At 39.2% G+C, this 21,331-nt stretch overlaps 1 protein-coding gene across 1 annotated transcript in view; it reads left to right on the top strand.

Moving 5' to 3' along the window:
• CAPN9 (calpain 9) overlaps nt 1–21,331 on the top strand; it is a 329,028-nt gene that overhangs the window by 278,439 nt on the left and 29,258 nt on the right. The window lies entirely within an intron of this gene.

Raw genomic sequence — 21,331 nt, 5'->3', positions numbered from 1 at the left:
TTGAATATATTTATATAAAGTAATCATGTCACCTCTCAAGCGCCTTTTTTCTAAAGAAAACAGACCCAGTTTGGCTAGCCTCTCCTCATAGGTTAATTTCTCCAATCCCCTTATTAGCTTTGTGGCCCTTATCTGAACTTTTTCTAGTTCTGCAATATCTTTTTTAGCAATCGGTCCCCAGAACTGCACTCCAAACTCAAGGTGAGGTCTTACCAGGGCTTTATATAATGACAGAATTATGCTTTCCTCCCTTGAATCAATGCCTCTTTTAATACATGCTAGTATCTTATTAGCCTTTGAAGCCGCTGCCCTGCATTGTGCACCCATCTTTAGCTTGTTATCTATTACTACTCCCAAATCCCTTTCCTCCTGTGTTTGGCTAAGTCTTGTCCCATTTAAAAAATACGTAGCCTGCTTATTTTTACTTCCAAAATGTAGAACCTTGCATTTTTCCGTATTAAATCTCATTTTCCATTCACTTGCCCATAGTTCTAATTTTAGCAAATCCCTTTGTAAAGAGAGTTCGTCCTGCTCTGACCTCATGACCTTACTTAACTTAGTATCATCTGCAAAAATAGAGATGTCGCTATTTAATCCTTGTTCCAAGTCATTTATAAAAATATTAAAAAGAACAGGGCCCAGTACTGATCCCTGGGGGACGCCACTGATTACCTTTGTCCAATCTGAGTATGATCCATTTACTACTACTCGTTGCTCCCTATCTTTTATCCAGTTATTTATCCATGAGCTAACATTTTCAGCTATTCCCAGTCCCTTAATTTTGTGCATTAATCTCTCATGTGGCACTGTATCAAATGCCTTTGCAAAATCTAAGTATATCACATCAACTGATTCCCCTTTATCTATATTTTTTCTTACTTCCTCGTAGAATCTAATTAGATTAGTTTGACATGATCTATTTCTCCTAAAGCCATGCTGATTAGAACTCATAATCTTGTTTACACGAATATGCTCATCAATATAATCCCTTATAATCCCTTCAAATATCTTCCCCACTATTGATGTCAGACTAACTGGTCTATAGCTTCCTGGATCATCCCTGCTTCCCTTTTGGAAGAGTGGCACCACATCAGCTTTACGCCAATCCTGGGTTACCATGCCTGAGGATAATGAGTCTTGAAAAATTAAGAGTAAAGGTTTGTCTATAACAGTGCTAAGTTCCCTTAACACCCTTGGGTGTATTCCATCTGGGCCTGGAGTTTTATTTACCTTAATATTTTCCATTTTTTTCCTGATATCCTCTAAACAAAACCCAGTTAGTGGTATGGACTGGCATGTTCTATTCTGTTCCAAAGTATCATTCAATGGTTCCTCTCTTGTGTATACTGAAGAAAAAAACTGGTTTAGTACCTCAGCCTTCTCCCTGTCATTATTTATCATGCTACCCTCCACGCATTTTAATGTACCTATATTATCCTTCTTAGATTTTTTGCTATTTATGTACTTAAAGAACCTTTCTCCTGTTAAGTGTAGTCAGTCCACGGGTCATCATTACTTCTGGGATATTAACTCCTCCCCAACAGGAAGTGCAAGAGGATCACCCAAGCAGAGCTGCTATATAGCTCCTCCCCTCTACGTCACACCCAGTCATTCTCTTGCACCCAACTAATAGATAGGATGTGTGAGAGGACTGTGGTGATTATACTTAGTTTTTATATCTTCAATCAAAAGTTTGTTATTTTAAAACAGCACCGGAGTGTGTTGTTCCTTCTCAGGTAGAATTTGAAGAAGAATCTACCTGAGTTTTTGTATGATTTTAGCCGGCGTAGCTAAGATTCATTTTGCTGTTCTCGGCCATTCTGAGGAGTGAGGTAAACTTCAGATCAGAGGACAGCGGGCAGGTTCACCTGCAAAGAGGTATGTTGCAGTATATTATTTTCTGAGGAATGGAATTGACTGAGAAAATACTGCCATACCGATATAATGTAAGTTCAGCCTTAAATGCAGTAGTAGTAACTGGTATCAGGCTGTTATGTATATATGTTTACACTTCAGTATTCTGGGGAATGGCACTTCACTGGGATAATACTGTATGCATATAACTTTTAGCCTAACTTGCAGTGGGAACGACTAGCAGCAGGCTTTTTAATGACACTTCATTTTATTTGATTTTAAACGTTTTGCTGGCATGTTAAATCGTTTATTTATCTGAGGTACTGGGTGAAAAATTGTTTTGGGCACTGTTTTTCCACTTGGCTGTCGTTTATTTTAATTTAAGACAGTTCACTGAACTTCCCTCACTGTTGTGTGTGAGGGGGAGGGGCCTATTTTGGCGCTTTTGCTACGCATCAGAAATTCAGTCACAAGTCTGTTTCTTTCCCTGCATGATCCGGATCGTCTCTACAGAGCTCAAGGGTCTTCAAAAATTATTTTGAGGGAGGTAATCACTCACAGCAGACCTGTGAGATTGGGCTTTGACTGTGATAAAAAACGTTTATATTTTGTACTTTTTTTTTTTTTCTGCTATTTAAGGGTTAGTTATCCATTGCTAATGGGGGCAATCCTTTGCTAAATTTGTGCTTTTACCGGGAAAAATTTGATTTTATAGTTTCTCCGGTTCATTGTTATTCAACTGTCATAGTTCTTTTCTGTGCTTCTTAAAGGCACAGTACGTTTTTTCATATTACTTGTAAATTGAGTTGAAAAGTATTTCCAAGCTTGCTAGTTTAATTGCTAGTGTGTTAAACATGTCTGACTCAGAGGAATATCTCTGTGCTATATGTGCAAAAGCCAAGGTGGAGCCCAATAGAAATTTATGTACTAATTGCATTGATGCTACTTTAAATAAAAGTCAATCTGTACAAATTGAACATCATTCACCAAACAACGAGGGGGAAGTTATGCCGACTAACTTGCCTCACGTGTCAGTACCTGCATCTCCCGCTCGGGAGGTGCGTGATATTGTAACGCCGAGTACTTCAGGGCGGCCATTACGAATCACATTACAGGACATGGCTAATGTTATGACTGAAGTTTTGTCTAAATTACCAGAACTTAGAGGTAAGCGAGATCACTCTGGGGTGAGAACAGAGTGCGCTGATAATAATAGGGCCATGTCAGATACTGCGTCACAATTTGCAGAACATGAGGACGGAGAGCTTCAATCTGCAGGTGACGGATCTGATCCAAATAGAGTGGATTCAGACATTTCAAATTTTAAGTTTAAGCTAGAAAACCTCCGTGTACTGCTAGGGGAGGTATTAGCGGCTCTGAATGATTGTAACACCGTTGCAATTCCAGAGAAATTATGTAGGCTGGATAGATACTATGCGGTACCGGCGAGTACTGACGTATTTCCTATACCTAGGAGGCTTACAGAAATAATTACTAAGGAGTGGGATAGGCCCGGTGTACCCTTTTCCCCCCCTCCTGTATTTAGAAAAATGTTTCCAATAGACGCCACCACACGGGACTTATGGCAGATGGTCCCTAAGGTGGAGGGAGCGGTTTCTACTCTGGCTAAGCATACCACTATCCCGGTGGAGGATAGCTGTGCCTTTTCAGATCCAATGGATAAAAAATTAGAGGGTTACCTTAAGAAAATGTTTGTTCAACAAGGTTTTATATTGCAACCCCTTGCATGTATTGCGTCTGTCACGGCTGCGGCCGCATTTTGGTCCGAGTCTCTGGAAGAGACTCTTGACTCAATAACTATAGATGAGATTTCAAATAAGCTTAAAACCCTTAAGCTAGCTAATTCATTTATTTCAGATGCCGTAGTACATTTAACTAAACTTACGGCTAAGAATTCCGGATTCGCCATTCAGGCACGTAGAGCACTGTGGCTAAAATCCTGGTCAGCTGATATTACTTCTAAATCTAAATTACTTAACATACCTTTCAAAGGGCAGACCTTATTCGGGCCCGGTTTGAAAGAAATTATCGCTGACATTACAGGAGGTAAAGGCCATGCCCTGCCTCAAGACAGAGCCAAACCTAGGGCTAGACAGTCTAATTTTCGTGCCTTTCGTAACTTCAAGGCAGGAGCAGCATCAACTTCCTCTGCACCAAAACAGGAAGGAGCTGTTGCTCGCTACAGACAAGGCTGGAAACCTAACCAGTCCTGGAACAAGGGCAAGCAGGCCAGAAAACCTGCTGCTGCCCCTAAGACAGCATGAATTGAGGGCCCCCGATCCGGGAACAGATCTAGTGGGGGGCAGACTCTCTCTCTTCGCCCAGGCTTGGGCAAGAGATGTCCAGGATCCCTGGGCTTTAGAGATCATATCTCAGGGATATCTTCTGGACTTCAAAATCTCTCCCCCAAAAGGGAGATTTCATCTTTCAAGGTTGTCAACAAACCAAATAAAGAAAGAGGCGTTTCTACGCTGTGTACAAGATCTCTTACTAATGGGAGTAATCCACCCGGTTCCGCGGTCGGAGCACGGACAGGGGTTTTACTCAAATCTGTTTGTGGTTCCCAAGAAAGAAGGAACCTTCAGACCAATCTTGGATTTAAAGATCCTAAACAAATTCCTAAGAGTTCCATCGTTCAAAATGGAAACTATTCGGACAATCTTACCCATGATCCAAAAGGGTCAGTACATGACCACAGTGGATTTAAAGGACGCTTACCTTCACATACCGATTCACAAAGATCATTACCGGTATCTAAGGTTTGCCTTCCTAGACAGGCATTACCAGTTTGTAGCTCTTCCATTCGGATTGGCTACGGCTCCAAGAATCTTCACAAAGGTTCTGGGCGCTCTTCTGGCGGTACTAAGACCGCGAGGAATTTCGGTGGCTCCGTACCTAGACGACATTCTGATACAAGCGTCAAGCTTTCAAACTGCCAAGTCTCATACAGAGTTAGTACTGGCATTTCTAAGGTCACATGGGTGGAAGGTGAACGAAAAGAAGAGTTCTCTCTTTCCACTCACAAGAGTTCCCTTCTTGGGGACTCTTATAGATTCTGTAGAAATGAAGATCTACCTGACAGAAGACAGGTTAACAAAGCTTCAAAATGCTTGCCGTGTCCTTCATTCCATTCAACACCCGTCAGTGGCTCAATGCATGGAGGTAATCGGCTTAATGGTAGCGGCAATGGACATAGTACCCTTTGCACGCCTACATCTCAGACCGCTGCAATTGTGCATGCTAAGTCAGTGGAATGGGGATTACTCAGATTTGTCCCCTACTCTGAATCTAGATCAAGAGACCAGAAATTCTCTTCTATGGTGGCTTTCTCGGCCACATCTGTCCAGGGGGATGCCTTTCAGCAGGCCAGATTGGACAATTGTAACAACAGACGCCAGCCTACTAGGTTGGGGCGCTGTCTGGAATTCCCTGAAGGCTCAGGGATCATGGACCCAGGAGGAGAGTCTCCTTCCAATAAACATTCTGGAATTGAGAGCAGTTCTCAATGCCCTTCTGGCTTGGCCTCAGTTAACAACTCGGGGGTTCATCAGGTTTCAGTCGGACAACATCACGACTGTAGCTTACATCAACCATCAAGGAGGGACAAGAAGCTCCCTAGCGATGATGGAAGTATCAAAGATAATTCGCTGGGCAGAGTCTCACTCTTGCCACCTGTCAGCGATCCACATTCCAGGAGTGGAGAACTGGGAGGCGGATTTCCTAAGTCGTCAGACTTTTCATCCGGGGAGTGGGAACTTCATCCGGAGGTCTTTGCCCAAATACTTCGACGTTGGGGCAAACCAGAGATAGATCTCATGGCGTCTCGCCAGAACGCCAAGCTTCCTTGTTACGGGTCCAGGTCCAGGGACCCGGGAGTGGTCCTAGTAGATGCTTTGACAGCACCTTGGACCTTCGGGATGGCCTATGTGTTTCCACCCTTCCCGATGCTTCCGCGATTGATTGCCAGGATCAAACAGGAGAGAGCATCGGTGATTCTAATAGCGCCTGCGTGGCCACGCAGGACCTGGTATGCAGATCTAGTGGACATGTCATCCTGTCCACCTTGGTCTCTGCCTCTGAGACAGGACCTTCTAATTCAGGGTCCTTTCAAACATCAAAATCTAATTTCTCTGAAGCTGACTGCTTGGAAATTGAACGCTTGATTTTATCAAAGCGTGGATTTTCTGAGTCAGTAATTGATACCTTAATACAGGCTAGGAAACCTGTTACCAGAAAGATTTACCATAAAATATGGCGTAAATACTTACATTGGTGCGAATCCAACAGTTACTCATGGAGTAAGGTTAGGATTCCTAGGATATTGTCTTTTCTACAAGAAGGTTTAGAAAAGGGTTTATCTGCTAGTTCCTTAAAGGGACAGATCTCAGCTCTGTCCATTCTTTTACACAAACGTCTGTCAGAAGTTCCAGACGTTCAGGCTTTTTGTCAGGCTTTGGCCAGAATTAAGCCTGTGTTTAAAACTGTTGCTCCTCCATGGAGCTTAAATTTAGTTCTTAACGTTTTACAGGGTGTTCCGTTTGAACCCCTTCATTCCATTGATATTAAGTTGTTATCTTGGAAAGTTCTGTTTTTAATGGCTATTTCCTCGGCTCGAAGAGTCTCTGAGTTATCGGCCTTACATTGTGATTCTCCTTATCTGATTTTTCATTCAGACAAGGTAGTTCTGCGGACTAAACCTGGGTTCTTACCCAAGGTAGTCACTAATAGGAATATCAATCAAGAGATTGTTGTTCCATCATTGTGTCCTAACCCTTCTTCAAAGAAGGAACGACTTCTACACAATCTGGATGTAGTTCATGCCCTGAAATTTTATTTACAGGCAACTAAAGATTTTCGCCAAACTTCTTCCCTGTTTGTCGTTTATTCTGGACAGAGGAGAGGTCAAAAAGCTTCTGCTACCTCTCTCTCTTTCTGGCTTCACAGCATAATACATTTAGCCTATGAGACTGCTGGACAGCAGCCTCCTGAAAGAATTACAGCTCATTCTACTAGAGCTGTGGCTTCCACTTGGGCCTTTAAGAATGAGGCATCTGTTGAACAGATTTGCAAGGCTGCAACTTGGTCTTCTCTTCATACTTTTTCCAAATTTTACAAATTTGACACTTTTGCTTCTTCGGAGGCTGTTTTTGGGAGAAAGGTTCTTCAGGCAGTGGTCCCTTCCGTATAAAGATCCTGCCTGTCCCTCCCTTCATCCGTGTACTTTAGCTTTGGTATTGGTATCCCAGAAGTAATGATGACCCGTGGACTGACTACACTTAACAGGAGAAAACATAATTTATGCTTACCTGATAAATTCCTTTCTCCTGTAGTGTAGTCAGTTCACGGCCCGCCCTGTTTTTTATGGCAGGTCTAAATTTTTAAATTATACTCCAGTCACCACTGCACCCTTTAGCTTCTCCTTTCTCGTTGGTTCTCGGTCGAATGACTGGGTGTGACGTAGAGGGGAGGAGCTATATAGCAGCTCTGCTTGGGTGATCCTCTTGCACTTCCTGTTGGGGAGGAGTTAATATCCCAGAAGTAATGATGACCCGTGGACTGACTACACTACAGGAGAAAGGAATTTATCAGGTAAGCATAAAACATAATTTATGTAAGAACTTACCTGATAAATTCATTTCTTTCATATTAGCAAGAGTCCATGAGCTAGTGACGTATGGGATATACATTCCTACCAGGAGGGGCAAAGTTTCCCAAACCTTAAAATGCCTATAAATACACCCCTCACCACACCCACAATTCAGTTTAACGAATAGCCAAGAAGTGGGGTGATAAGAAAAAAGTGCGAAAGCATATAAAATAAGGAATTGGAATAATTGTGCTTTATACAAAAAAATCATAACCACCACAAAAAAGGGCGGGCCTCATGGACTCTTGCTAATATGAAAGAAATGAATTTATCAGGTAAGTTCTTACATAAATTATGTTTTCTTTCATGTAATTAGCAAGAGTCCATGAGCTAGTGACGTATGGGATAATGACTACCCAAGATGTGGATCTTTCCACAGAAGAGTCACTAGAGAGGGAGGGATAAAATAAAGACAGCCAATTCCTGCTGAAAATAATCCACACCCAAATAAAGTTTAATGAAAAACATAAGCAGAAGATTCAAACTGAAACCGCTGCCTGAAGTACTTTACTACCAAAAACTGCTTCAGAAGAAGAAAATACAACAAAATGGTAGAATTTGGTAAAAGTATGCAAAGAGAACCAAGTTGCCACTTTGCAAATCTGATCAACCGAAGCTTCATTCCTAAACGCCCAGGAAGTAGATACTGACCTAGTAGAATGAGCTGTAATCCTATGAGGCGGAGTCTTACCCGACTCAAAATAGGCAAGATGAAATAAAGATTTCAACCAAGATGCCAAAGAAATGGCAGAAGTTTTCTGGCCTTTCTAAAACCGGAAAAGATAACTAATAAACCAGAAGTCTTTCGGAAAGACTTAATAGCTTCAACATAATATTTCAAAGCTCTAATAACATCCAAAGAATGCAACGATTTCTCCTTAGAATTCTTAGGATTAGGACATAATGAAGGAACCACAATGTCTCTACTAATGTTGTTGGAATTCACAACTTAGGTAGAAATTCAAAAGAAGTTCGCAACACCGCCTTATCCTGATGAAAAATCAGAAAAGGAGACTCACAAGAAAGAGCAGATAATTCAGAAACTCTTCTGGCAGAAGAGATGGCCAAAAGGAACAAAACTTTCCAAGAAAGTAATTTAATATCCAATGAATGCATAGGTTCAAATGGAGGAGCTTGAAGAGCCCCCAGAACCAAATTCAAACTCCAAGGAGGAGAAATTGACTTAATGACAGGCTTCATACGAACCAAAGCTTGTACAAAACAATGAATATCAGGAAGAATAGCAATCTGTCTGTGAAAAAGAACAGAAAGAGCAGAGATTTGACCTTTCAAGGAACTTGCGGACAAACCCTTATCTAAACCATCCTGAAGAAATTGTAATATTCTCGGTATTCTAAAAGAATGCCAAGAAAAATGATGAGAAAGACACCAAGAAATATAAGTCTTTCAGACTCTATAATATATCTCTCTGGATACAGATTTACGAGCCTGTAACATAGTATTAATCACAGAGTCAGAGAAACCTCTTTGACCAAGAATCAAGCGTTCAATCTCCATACCTTTAAATTTAAGGATTTCAGATCCTGATGGAAAAAAGGACCTTGAGACAAAAGGTCTGGTCTTAACGGAAGAGTCCACGGTTGGCAAGAGGCCATCCGGACAAGATCCTCATACCAAAACCTGTGAGGCCATGCCGGAGCTACCAGCAGAACAAACGAGCATTCCTTCAGAATCTTGGAGATTACTCTTGGAAGAAGAACTAGAGGCGGAAAGATATAGGCAGGATGATACTTCCAAGGAAGTGAAAATGCATCCACTGCCTCCGCCTGAGGATCCCGGGATCTGGACAGATACCTGGGAAGTTTCTTGTTTAGATGAGAAGCCATCAGATCTATTTCTGGAAGTTCCCACATTTGAACAATCTGAAGAAATACCTCTGGGTGAAGAGACCATTCGCCCGGATGCAACGTTTGGCGACTGAGATAATCCGCTTTCCAATTGTCCATACCTGGGATATAAACCGCAGAGATTAGACAGGAGCTGGATTCCGCCCAAACCAAAATTCGAGATACTTCTTTCATAGCCAGAGGACTGTGAGTCCCTCCTTGATGATTGATGTATGCCACAGTTGTGACATTGTCTTATCTGAAAACAAATGAACAACTCTCTCTTCGGAAGAGGCCAAGACTGAAGAGCTCTGAAAATTGCACGGAGTTCCAAAATATTGATCGGAAATCTCACCTCCTGAGATTCCCAAACCCCTTGTGCCGTCAGATACCCCCACACAGCTCCCCAACCTGTAAAACTAGCATCTGTTGAGATTATAGTCCAGGTCGGAAGAACAAAGAAGCCCCCTGAACTAAACGATGGTGATCTGTCCACCATGTCAGAGAGTGTCGTAAAATCGGTTTAAAGATATTAATTGAGATATCTTTGAGTAATCCCTGCACCATTGGTTCAGCATACAGAGCTGAAGAGGTCGCATGTGAAAACGAGCAAAGGAGATCGCATCTGATGCGGCAGTCCTAAGACCCAACATTTCCATGCATAAGGCTACCAAAGGGAATGATTGTGACTGAAGGTTTTGACAAGCTGATATCAATGTTAAACTTCTCTTGTCTGACAAGGACAGAGTCATAGACACTGAATTTATCTAGAAACCTAAAAAGGTTACCCTTGTCTGAGGAATCAATGAACTGATTGGTAAAATGATCCTCCAACCATGAACTTGAAGAAACAACACAAGTCGATTCGTATGAGATTCTACGAAAATGAGAAGACTGAGCAAGTACCAAGATATCGTCCAAATAAGGAAATACCAAAACCCTATTCTCTGATTACAGAAAGAAGGGCACCGAGAACCTTTGAAAAAAATTCTTGGAACTGAGGCTAGGCCAAACGGTAGAGCCACAAAACTGGTAATGCTTGTCTAAAAAGAGAATCTCAGACACTAAAAGTAAACTGGATGAATCGGAATATGCAGATACACATCCTGTAAATCTATTGTAGACATATAATGCCCTTGCTAAACAAAAGGCAGGATAGTCCTACAGTAACCATCTTGAATGTTGGTATCCTAACATAACGATTCAATAATGATAGATCCAGAACTGGTCTGAAGGAATTGACCTTCTTTGGTACAATGAAGAGATAAAATAAAACCCCAGCCCCTGTTCCAGAACTGGAACTGGCATAAATACTCCAGCCAACTCTAGATCTGAAACACATTTCAGAAATGCTGAGCCTTGCTGTGTTAACTGGGACACGGGAAAGAAAAGAATCTCTTAGCAGGAGGCCTTAACTTGAAGCCAATTCTGTACCTTTCTGAAACAATGTTTCTGAAACCAGAGATTAAGAACGGAATTGATCCAAATTTCTTTGAAGAAAACGTAATCTGCCCCATACCAGCTGAGCTGGAATAAGGGCCGCACCTTCATAGGTACTTAGGAGCTGGCTATAGGTTTCTATAAAGCTCGGATATATTCCAACTGGAAATAGTTTCCAAACTGATACCGCTCCTGAGGATGAAGGATCAGGCTTTTGTTCCTTGTTGTGAGGAAAGGAACGAAATGATTATTTACCCTGGAAAAAAAGGGAAAGCAAAGTTGACTTAGAAGACATGTCAGCATTCCAAGTTTAATCCATAAAGCTTTTCTAGCTAAAATAGCTAGAGACATATACCTGACATCAACTCTAATGATATCAAAAGATGGTATCACCAATAAAATTATTAGCATGTTATAGAATAATAATAATGCTATAAAATTATGATCTGAAACTTGTTGCGCTAAAGCTTCTAACCAAAAAGTTGAAGCTGCAGCAACATCCGCTAAAAATATAGCAGGTCTAAGAAGATTACCTGAACAAAAGTAAGCTTTTCTTAGAAAGGATTCAATTTTCCTATCTAAAGGATCCTTAAATGAAGTACTATCTGCCATAGGAATAGTAGTACATTAGCAGGAGTAGAGACAGCCCCATAACCTTAGGGATTTTTGTCCCAAAAAACTCTAATCTGTCAGATGGCACAGGATATAATTTGCTTAAACGTCTAGAAGGAGTAAATAAATTACCCAAATTATTCCATTCCCTGGAAATTACTTCAGAAATAGCATCAGGGAGATAAAACACTTCTGGAATAACTACCTTATTTAAACGTTTACATTTAGTATCAAGAGGACCAGAATCCTCTATTTCTAATGCAAATAACACTTCTTTAAGTAAAGAACGAATAAATTCCATCTTGAACAAATACAAAGATTTATCAGCATCAAAATGATGATGTTCATTTAAAAATTCATCTGAAAAAAAGAGAAGTTTTAAAAGACTTTTATGTATACTAGAAGGAGAAATAACAGACATAGCCTTCTTAATGGATTTAAAATAAATAAAATCTCTTATGTTATCAGGAACACTCTGAAAATTAGATGTTGACGGAACAGCAACAGGTAATGTAACAGTACTAAAGGAAATTTTATCTGCATTAATAAGTTTGACATGACATGCAATACAAATAACAGCTGGAGAAACAGATACCAAAAGTTTATAGCAGACTTAGCTTGGTAGCTCCAGCACTGTGCAGTGATTTTCCTGTAGTAACTTCTGACTCAGTTGCAACGTGGAACATCTTGCAATATGTAAAAGAAAAAAACAACATATAAAGCAAAATTGATCAAATTCCTTAAATGACAGTTTCAGGAATGGGAAAAAAATGCCAGTGAACAAGCTTCTAGCAACCAGAAGCAATAAATAATGAGACTTAAATAATGTGGAGACAAAAATGACGCCCATATTTTTTAGCGCCAAAAAAGACGCCCACATTATTTGGCGCCTAAATGCTTTTGGCGCCAAAAATGACGCCACATCCGGAACGCCGACATTTTTGGCGCAAAATAACGTCAAAGAATGACGCAACTTCCGGCGACACGTATGACGCCGGAAACGGAAATAGAATTTTTGCGCCAAAAAAGTCCGCGCCAAAAATGACGCAATAAAATGAAGCATTTTCAGCCCCCGCGAGCCTAACAGCCCACAGGGAAAAAGTCAAATTTTAAGGTAAAATATGTTAAATTAAAATGCATTATCCCAAATATGAAACTGACTGTCTGAAAATAAGGAAAGTTGAACATTCTGAGTCAAGGCAAATAAATGTTTGAATACATATATTTAGAACTTTATAAACAAAGTGCCCAACCATAGCTAGGAGTGTCACAGAAAATAAGACTTACTTACCCCAGGACACTCATCTACATATAGCAGATAGCCAAACCAGTACTGAAACGAGAATCAGTAGAGGTAATGGTATATATAAGAGTATATCGTCGATCTGAAAAGGGAGGTAAGAGATGAATCTCTACGACCGATAACAGAGAACCTATGAAATAGACCCCTTAGAAGGAGATCACTGCATTCAAATAGGCAATACTCTCCTCACATCCCTCTGACATTCACTGCACGCTGAGAGGAAAACCGGGCTCCAACTTGCTGCGGAGCGCATATCAACGTAGAATCTAGCACAAACTTACTTCACCACCTCCATCGGAGGCAAAGTTTGTAAAACTGAATTGTGGGTGTGGTGAGGGGTGTATTTATAGGCATTTTAAGGTTTGGGAAACTTTGCCCCTCCTGGTAGGAATGTATATCCCATACGTCACTAGCTCATGGACTCTTGCTAATTACATGAAAGAAATTATGTTTTTAGGGTTAGACTTAGAATCCTTGGCAATTAATTTTTCATTTTCAATTTTGGCTAATTTGATTGCTTTTTTGCATGCTTTGTTACATTCCTTATAAATATTGTATGCTGAGTCTGTACTATTTTCTTTTAATAGTTTAAATGCCCTACGTTTTTTCCTAATTTCTCTTAACACATTTTTATTTAGCCATAATGCCTTTGTTTTTTTATTTTTATAACCATATGGTATGTGTTGATATGTATATTTATTTAACACATTTTTAAATATTATCCATTTATCCTCTGTATTTTTATTAGAAAATACATTGTCCCAATTTATATTATTTAATGATTTCCTTAAATCGTTGAATTTTGCTTTCTTGAAATTAAACACTGCATATGAAAATAGATTTCAAATGTGACCATGTTATGATCACTGTTACCCAAATGTTCTTTAACTTCTATGTTTGATATTATATCTGTATTGTTTGATAGCACTAAATCCAATATAGCTTTACTCCTAGTTGGCTCCTCTATTAATTGTGACAAGAAGTTATCCCTGAGAACATTTAAACATCTATCCCTCTTAGCTGAATTACTAGTTTCATTGGCCCAGTTTATATCAGGGTAGTTAAAATCTCCCATAATTACAGCACTGTTATTAGCAGCCTTACCTATTTGGATAAGTAGTTGAGTTTCCTCTGGGTCACTAATGTTGGGAGGCTTGTAGCATGTTCCTAGTAATATTTTTTTAGGATTTTTCCCCCCACTCTTTATTTCAACCCACAGGGTCTCTACATTGTCACTTGTATCATAAATATCTTCCCTTATTGTAGGTTTAAGGTTAGGTTTAATATACATGCAGATTCCTCCACCCCTTTTATTATTCCTGTCCCTCCAAAATAATGTATACCCCTCTAAATTAACTGCCCAGTCATGTGAATCATCCCACCAAGTTTCAGTTATACTGATAACATCATAGTCCTCTTCTGCAACTAAGAGCGTCAGCTCCCCCATTTTACCTGTCTTGCTTCTTGCATTTGTTGTCATACATTTAATTTTCATGTGCTTTCTGCTGCTACTTGGTGTACTTTCCTCTATACTTTCTAATGTGACATTTCTTAAGTCATCCCTTCCTTGAGATATTAAGGGATTGTCATATTCACAGACTGATCTCTCTGTTCTATTTTGTTCTAACTGACCCTCCCCCCCTTTGCCTAGTTTAAAAGGTTCTCTAAACGTGCTACCATCCTTTCCCCCAACACACCTGCACCCATGTCATTCAGGTGCAATCCATCCTTACTGTACAAATTACAAATTGTACCCTAGTGAAAAATCAGCCCAGTGTTCTAAAAAGTCAAACCCCTCATTTTTACACCATGTTTTTAGCCATGAATTAACAGACCTTAACTCCTTCTGCCTTACTGAGTTAACACACGGCACTGGTAATATCTCAGAAAATATTACTTTGGAGGTCCTTGCTTTAAGCTTGCTACCTAACTCCCTGAAGTCATTTTTTAGGACTCTCCATCTCCCGCTGATTCCTTCATTAGTACCAATATGCACCATGACTGCAGGATCAGACCCACATCCCTCTAACAATCTATCAATACGCTCCACAATATGCCTAACACGAGCCCCTGGAAGACAGCAAACTGATCTATTTAAAGGGTCTGGATGACAAATTACCCTATCAACCATCCTTATAATAGAGTCTCCTACCACCAACATCTGCCTCTGGCCCTGACTTGTATGCCCCTCTTCCATGACTGAAGGACTGCCCACCATAGTATTTTCTCCATTTATTTTTTCAATAGTTAAAGGGACAATCTTCTTGAAATTTTTTGTTTAAAAAGGTAGATAATCCCTTTATTACCCATTCCCCAGTTTTGCATAACCAACACAGTTATATAAATACACTTTTTACCTCTGTGATTATCTTGTATCTAAGCCTCTGCAGACTGCCCCCTTATTTCAGTTCTTTTGACAGACTTGCATTTTAGCCAATCAGTGCTGACTCATAAATAACTCCACGGGAATGAGCACACTATCTATATTCCACATGTGAACTAGCACTATCTAACTGTGACAAACTGCACTGAGATAAGAGGCGGTGGAGTTTAAAGAGGCAGCCTACCTAGGTTTAGCTTTCAAAAAAGAATACCAAGAGAACAAAGCAAATTTGCTGATAAAAGTAAATTAGAAAGTTGTTTAAAAGTGCATGCCCTATTTGAATCACGAAACTTTAATTTTGACTTGACTGCCCCTTTAAACCCCACCTACCATTTGTTGTATTTGTAGGAGCCAATCTGGGCTTGCATCTGCACAAAACAAGGCTAACCATAGTCATGTTAGTATAAAGTGCATTTTTTGCTCGTTATCAGTTAAAGACATGTATCAGGATAAGCCTTAAAGGGACATAATACTCATATGCTAAATCACTTGAAACTAATGCAGTATAACTGTAAAAAGCTGACAGTGAAATATCACCTGAGCATCTCTATATAAAAAAGAAGATATTTTACTTCACAATTTCCTCAGCTCCCCAAGTGCTGTGTAAAAAGTTATACTTCAGCTGCTGTCCAGCTGCAGATAAAAAAAATAAATATATGAAGAAATGAACTGCAGACAATCAGCATCAACACTGTCATGAACTTTTTTACTGTAATCTCATGAGATTTCACTTAACTCTCATGAGATTTCATAGTAAACTTCCTTAAACTGAATAGGGAAATAACATGAGTGTGCATGAGGCTCAGTCCTTTGCCTGTCCCGGGACAGACATACTGATTTGCTGCTTAAAGTCCTTGAGTTAAAATAGCTTTCTTTTTTTACATAGAGATGTTCAGGTGATATTTTCTAGTCAGCTTTTTACAGCTATGCTGCATCACTTTCAAGTGTTTCAATATTTGGGCATTTGGGTATCATGGCCCTTTAAAATGTCTGCAAGGTGCATTGTAGGCTCTTAGAAATAAAATGTACACAATGTTTAGAGCTAAATAACATGAAAATGCAGTAAAATAAATATTGAAAGTATATTGCAAAGTTGTTTAATTATGCATAACTAAACATTTTAAATAAACATATCAAGTTGTTTACTGATCCTTTAAAGGGACACTGAACCCAAATTTTTATTTTGTGATTCAGATAGAGCATGCAATTTTAAGCAACTTTCTAATTTACTCCTATTATCAATTTTTCTTCATTCTCTTGCTATCTTTATTTGAATAAGAATGCATCTAAGCTTTTTTGGGGGTTCAGAACTCTGGACAGCCCTTTTCAATTGGTGGAAGAATTTATCCACCAATCAGCAAGAACAACCCAGGTTGTTCATCAAAAATGGGCCGGCATCTAAACTTACATTCTTGCATTTCAAATAAAGATACCAAAAGAAAGAAGAACATTTGATAATAGGAGTAAATTAGAAAGTTGCTTAAAATTTCATGCTCTATCTGAACCACGAAAGAAAAAATTTGGGTTCAGTGTCCCTTTAAGATATATGAAAAATGCATTATCTTTTTAAACAATATTTAAAACTTGTTTTTTATATATAATCATTTGTATATCATTTGCACAAATGCTCACATGCATAAATACACAGATAGAAACATTTGTCTTTGTAAATATATTTTGGAAAATATTGTACATATTATATTCTATGAAAAAATAAAATACACAGGTATTCCAGCCTTCCTTGGTTAAAATGTACCTTTATTCTATTATGACAATAGGGTCCAAAAAACAAAGGAAAAAGAAAAATATACGTTTCAAGCCTGTTTTTTAGGTTCTTGGTCATATCTATTTAAATACATGTAAATGTATGCTGCATAAATTTACATGCCTTTTACAGTTTATCATGTCTTATAACAGATAATGTAATAGCACCATCTTGTGGTCAATATAAATATCATGTAAAAAAAAAAATATTTTTAATATTTTTAAATATTTAATTCTATGGTGTACTTTCATGATAAAAAATAAATTATTACACACAAATCTTTGAATATCATATTCATAGCATAGATATGTTAGTGACATCAGATATAGGTTAAAAGAATGGTCAAACACAAACAAATATTGGCACATCTAAGACAGGATGTTTCCCTATCTTGGCTGTGCTATTTACAGTTCTATAATTAAGAGGAGCTAAACATCACTCATAGGGGTCTATTTAATAAGGGCTGAATGGCCCCTGTTCCCCTTGTTTCTGCGCAAGCCTTCAGCAATCCGCCCCATCATGTACGATCGGGCTCAGTGGCGTAGCGTGGGTTGTCAGCGCCCAGGGCAAGGTAAGAATTGCGCCCCCTAACCCATTAGCACCAGTACAGTAGGGATTGGCGAATTTGCTTTGAATCTAGGAGCCAGCTCAACAACTTAGGAGACAGGTTTTTGTTTTAATTACATATAAAACAAATTAAACTTGTTACAATTTCCAATATTCATTAAACTTTTTTTTTTTTCCTGAGGGTTCCAACTGATCTGCAGGAAATTTAAAGGTCAATATCAAAGAAGAGTAGTAAAGATACAGTGCTAAGATTTTTCATACAAAAGTAAAACTTTATAGATGGTAAAGGATATTTTTTGTGCACATTCCATATAACTATTATTGTTCATACAGGGGTTGAGCTCATAGTTAACCATGTGTTTAACCCCTTTGTAGGGCTTAAACACAGAAACATGAAATAGTGTAATGAAATGATATAGCACTGTTATGTCCCTTTAAGCTAACTTTTTTTTTTTTTTAAACTGCAATTATTTGTAAAAATATTTTATATGCAAAAAACATTAATGGTTCCATACCCCTTTTATTGCTACCTTGGTATAAAATACAGTTGTAAATGACATTTGATGATGTACAACTAACTTTGCTGGCATTATGTACATCCTATTTGAAGCAAGATGCTGTCTGTTTTGAAAAAATCCCAAAAGTTCAGAAAATGTTACCTTTTGTTAAGTCATTGGCTCCTTTATCTTTCACTGCTGAGTATTTCTAACTTATTGATATATTGCTGCAGATAGACATTGCTGTAAGCCATGTATCTGTATTTCCTCTCTAATGCAAATGCACAAGTGTACCACCCCCTTCTCACACACAATCTAGAGCCCAGGAATGAAGTGGTTTCTCATGCAGGGGGTAGCATGCGGTAGATGACCTGAGAGCAGGACTTTTATGGAAACTCACAGCGGCCAGCCTGAGACGTAACTGCAGCCAAACTGCATCCAGACTGATGAGAGGAACAGGAGCAGAGCTCAGCAGCACAGGATTACAGACAGATTATTCCTACCCAGGCCCAAGAGAACACTGAGCTCACCTTTACACCCCAGCCTCCCAACAGTTATACAGTCAAGGGCAGGGCAGTCACCAGGCACAACGCGCTAGAGACAGTCCTCAGGCTCAGGCTCTTCCCCCACTTATTGCTCCCTCAGTCCCTCCTGACCTGCGTGCTGGGAGTGGGAGGAGTTAGGACCCGTCTGTGCCGTGCTAGTGGTGTAAACTGTAGAGTCGGATAAACAGTAGATTACATTTACACACACTTACAGGAGGCGCCGGCGGCACAGACTGAGACTCACAGACTGTGACGACTCAGACGACACTGACAAAGTGACAAACAATGGAAGTTCACACTTGCATTGATTGAGACTGAGAGTGACTCAAGACAGAACAGCAGGGTTGCTAAAATCGCCGCTGGAGTCTGGGACTGTCACAACAGTCTACTGTCTGGTGGAGGCTTTTGCGCCCCCCATAATTTTGCGCCCGGGGCAACCGCCCCTGTGGCCCCCCCCCCACGCTACGCCACTGATCGGGCTGATTGACATTTATCAATGTGCGGCGGACATGGTTCGCTATAGCGGATCATGTCTGTCCGCACATATAGAAATAGAGCCCATATTATAAGTTAAAAAGCTAACAGAGCTAAAAAAAATTAGCACGACTCAAAACCTGAAGTAAAGTGTTAGTGCTAATATATATATTTATATATATATATATATATATAATTTAAATTGTATGTTTATAAATTAAATAAATGTATAAAAACAGTTTTAAAGGGATATATTATATTGCAAGTTGTTTGCATATTTATGAATGTATGCAGTGCTGAGATTATGAAACTTTCTAAATTTTAGGAACAGGTTCTTAACACATTATTCATTTTAGGAACAGTTACTTACTGGTGAGAACAGGTTGAATCCCACCACTACATATATATATATATATACACACACATACAGTATACAACAGAAGTTAGTACACCCCTGGGCAATATCACTTAAATATCAAATTATTCAAAATTGTATCACCTCTGAATAATTGTTTTATTTCTATGCTGACAAGTAGAGTATTTCCTATTATGAACAGTGAAAAACAAATACTTTAGAAAGATTATATTGAACATACAGGCCCCAAAGTAGAAACTTAATGCAACAAAAGTGAATACACCTGTGGTCACTGACACACAGCAGTCTAATATTTTGACCAATGGGCTGTGTCTATCTGCAAGTTTGCATCATGTCTCCACATGGAAAAGAATTGCCAGAGGAATTAAAAAAAAAAACTGATTGTGAGCCTTCACAAAGATGGAAAAGGATACAGTTATATTGGTGTGACAGCTCAGACAGTGCTAAGGACATTGCATAATGTCAACTTCTATGGACAGCATCCAAGGAAAAACCCCTTGCTTGCGCTTTGGCACAAAACTGCAAGATTAAACTTTGCTAAACAACATGAAAAGCCTGATGAATACTGGGAGCACATTATTTGGTAAGATGGCCAAGACCAAGATACAATTTTTTTGGCTCAGATGGAGTGCAGCATGTTTGGTGTGAACCTGGTCAGGATTATTACAGTGAATGCATAGTCCCAACAGTGGATTATGGAGGTGAGAGTGTAACGATATGGGGCTGCATGACTGCAAAAGGTGTTGAGGAAAACATAATTTATGTAAGAACTTACCTGATAAATTCATTTCTTTCATATTAGCAAGAGTCCATGAGCTAGTGACGTATGGGACACACACTCCCACCAGGAGGGGCAAAGTCTCCCAAACCCCAAAATGCCCACAAACACACCCCTCACCACACCCACAAATCAGTTTAACGAATAGCCAAGAAGTGGGGTGATAAGAAAAAAGTGCGAAAGCATAAAAAATAAGGAATTGGATTAATTGTGCTTTATACAAAAAAATCAAAACCACCACAAAAAAGGGTGGGCCTCATGGACTCTTGCTAATATGAAAGAAATTAATTTATCAGGTAAGTTCTTACATAAATTATGTTTTCTTTCATGTAATTAGCAAGAGTCCATGAGCTAGTGACGTATGGGATAATGACTACCCAAGATGTGGATCTTCCACGCAAGAGTCACTAGAGAGGGAGGGATAAAATAAAGACAGCCAATTCCGCTGAAAATAATCCACACCCAAAATAAAGTTTAAATCTTATAATGAAAAAAACTGAAATTATAAGCAGAAGAATCAAACTGAAACAGCTGCCTGAAGTACTTTTCTACCAAAAACTGCTTCAGAAGAAGAAAACACATCAAAATGGTAGAATTTAGTAAAAGTATGCAAAGAAGACCAAGTTGCTGCTTTGCAAATCTGATCAACCGAAGCTTCATTCCTAAACGCCCAGGAAGTAGAAACTGACCTAGTAGAATGAGCTGTAATCCTTTGAGGCGGAGTTTTACCCGACTCGACATAAGCATGATGAATTAAAGATTTCAACAAAGATGCCAAAGAAATGGCAGAAGCCTTCTGACCTTTCCTAGAACCGGAAAAGATAACAAATAGACTAGAAGTCTTTCTGAAATTCTTAGTAGCTTCAACATAATATTTCAAAGCTCTAACTACATCCAAAGAATGCAATGATCTCTCCTTAGAATTCTTAGGATTAGGACATAATGAAGGAACCACAATTTCTCTACTATTGTTGTTAGAATTCACAACCTTAGGTAAAAATTTAAAAGAAGTTCGCAACACCGCCTTATCCTGATGAAAAATCAGAAAAGGAGACTCACAAGAAAGAGCAGATAATTCAGAAACTCTTCTAGCAGAAGAGATGGCCAAAAGAAACAAAACTTTCCAAGAAAGTAATTTAATGTCTAATGAATGCATAGGTTCAAACGGAGGAGCTTGAAGAGCCCCCAGAACCAAATTCAAACTCCAAGGAGGAGAGATTGA

The sequence above is a fragment of the Bombina bombina genome, chromosome 4 (genome assembly GCF_027579735.1).
Source record: "Bombina bombina isolate aBomBom1 chromosome 4, aBomBom1.pri, whole genome shotgun sequence".
Lineage (NCBI taxonomy): Eukaryota > Metazoa > Chordata > Amphibia > Anura > Bombinatoridae > Bombina > Bombina bombina.
The sequence above is the reverse complement of the archived record's forward strand: the minus strand, read 5'-3'. Positions and strand labels throughout refer to the sequence as shown.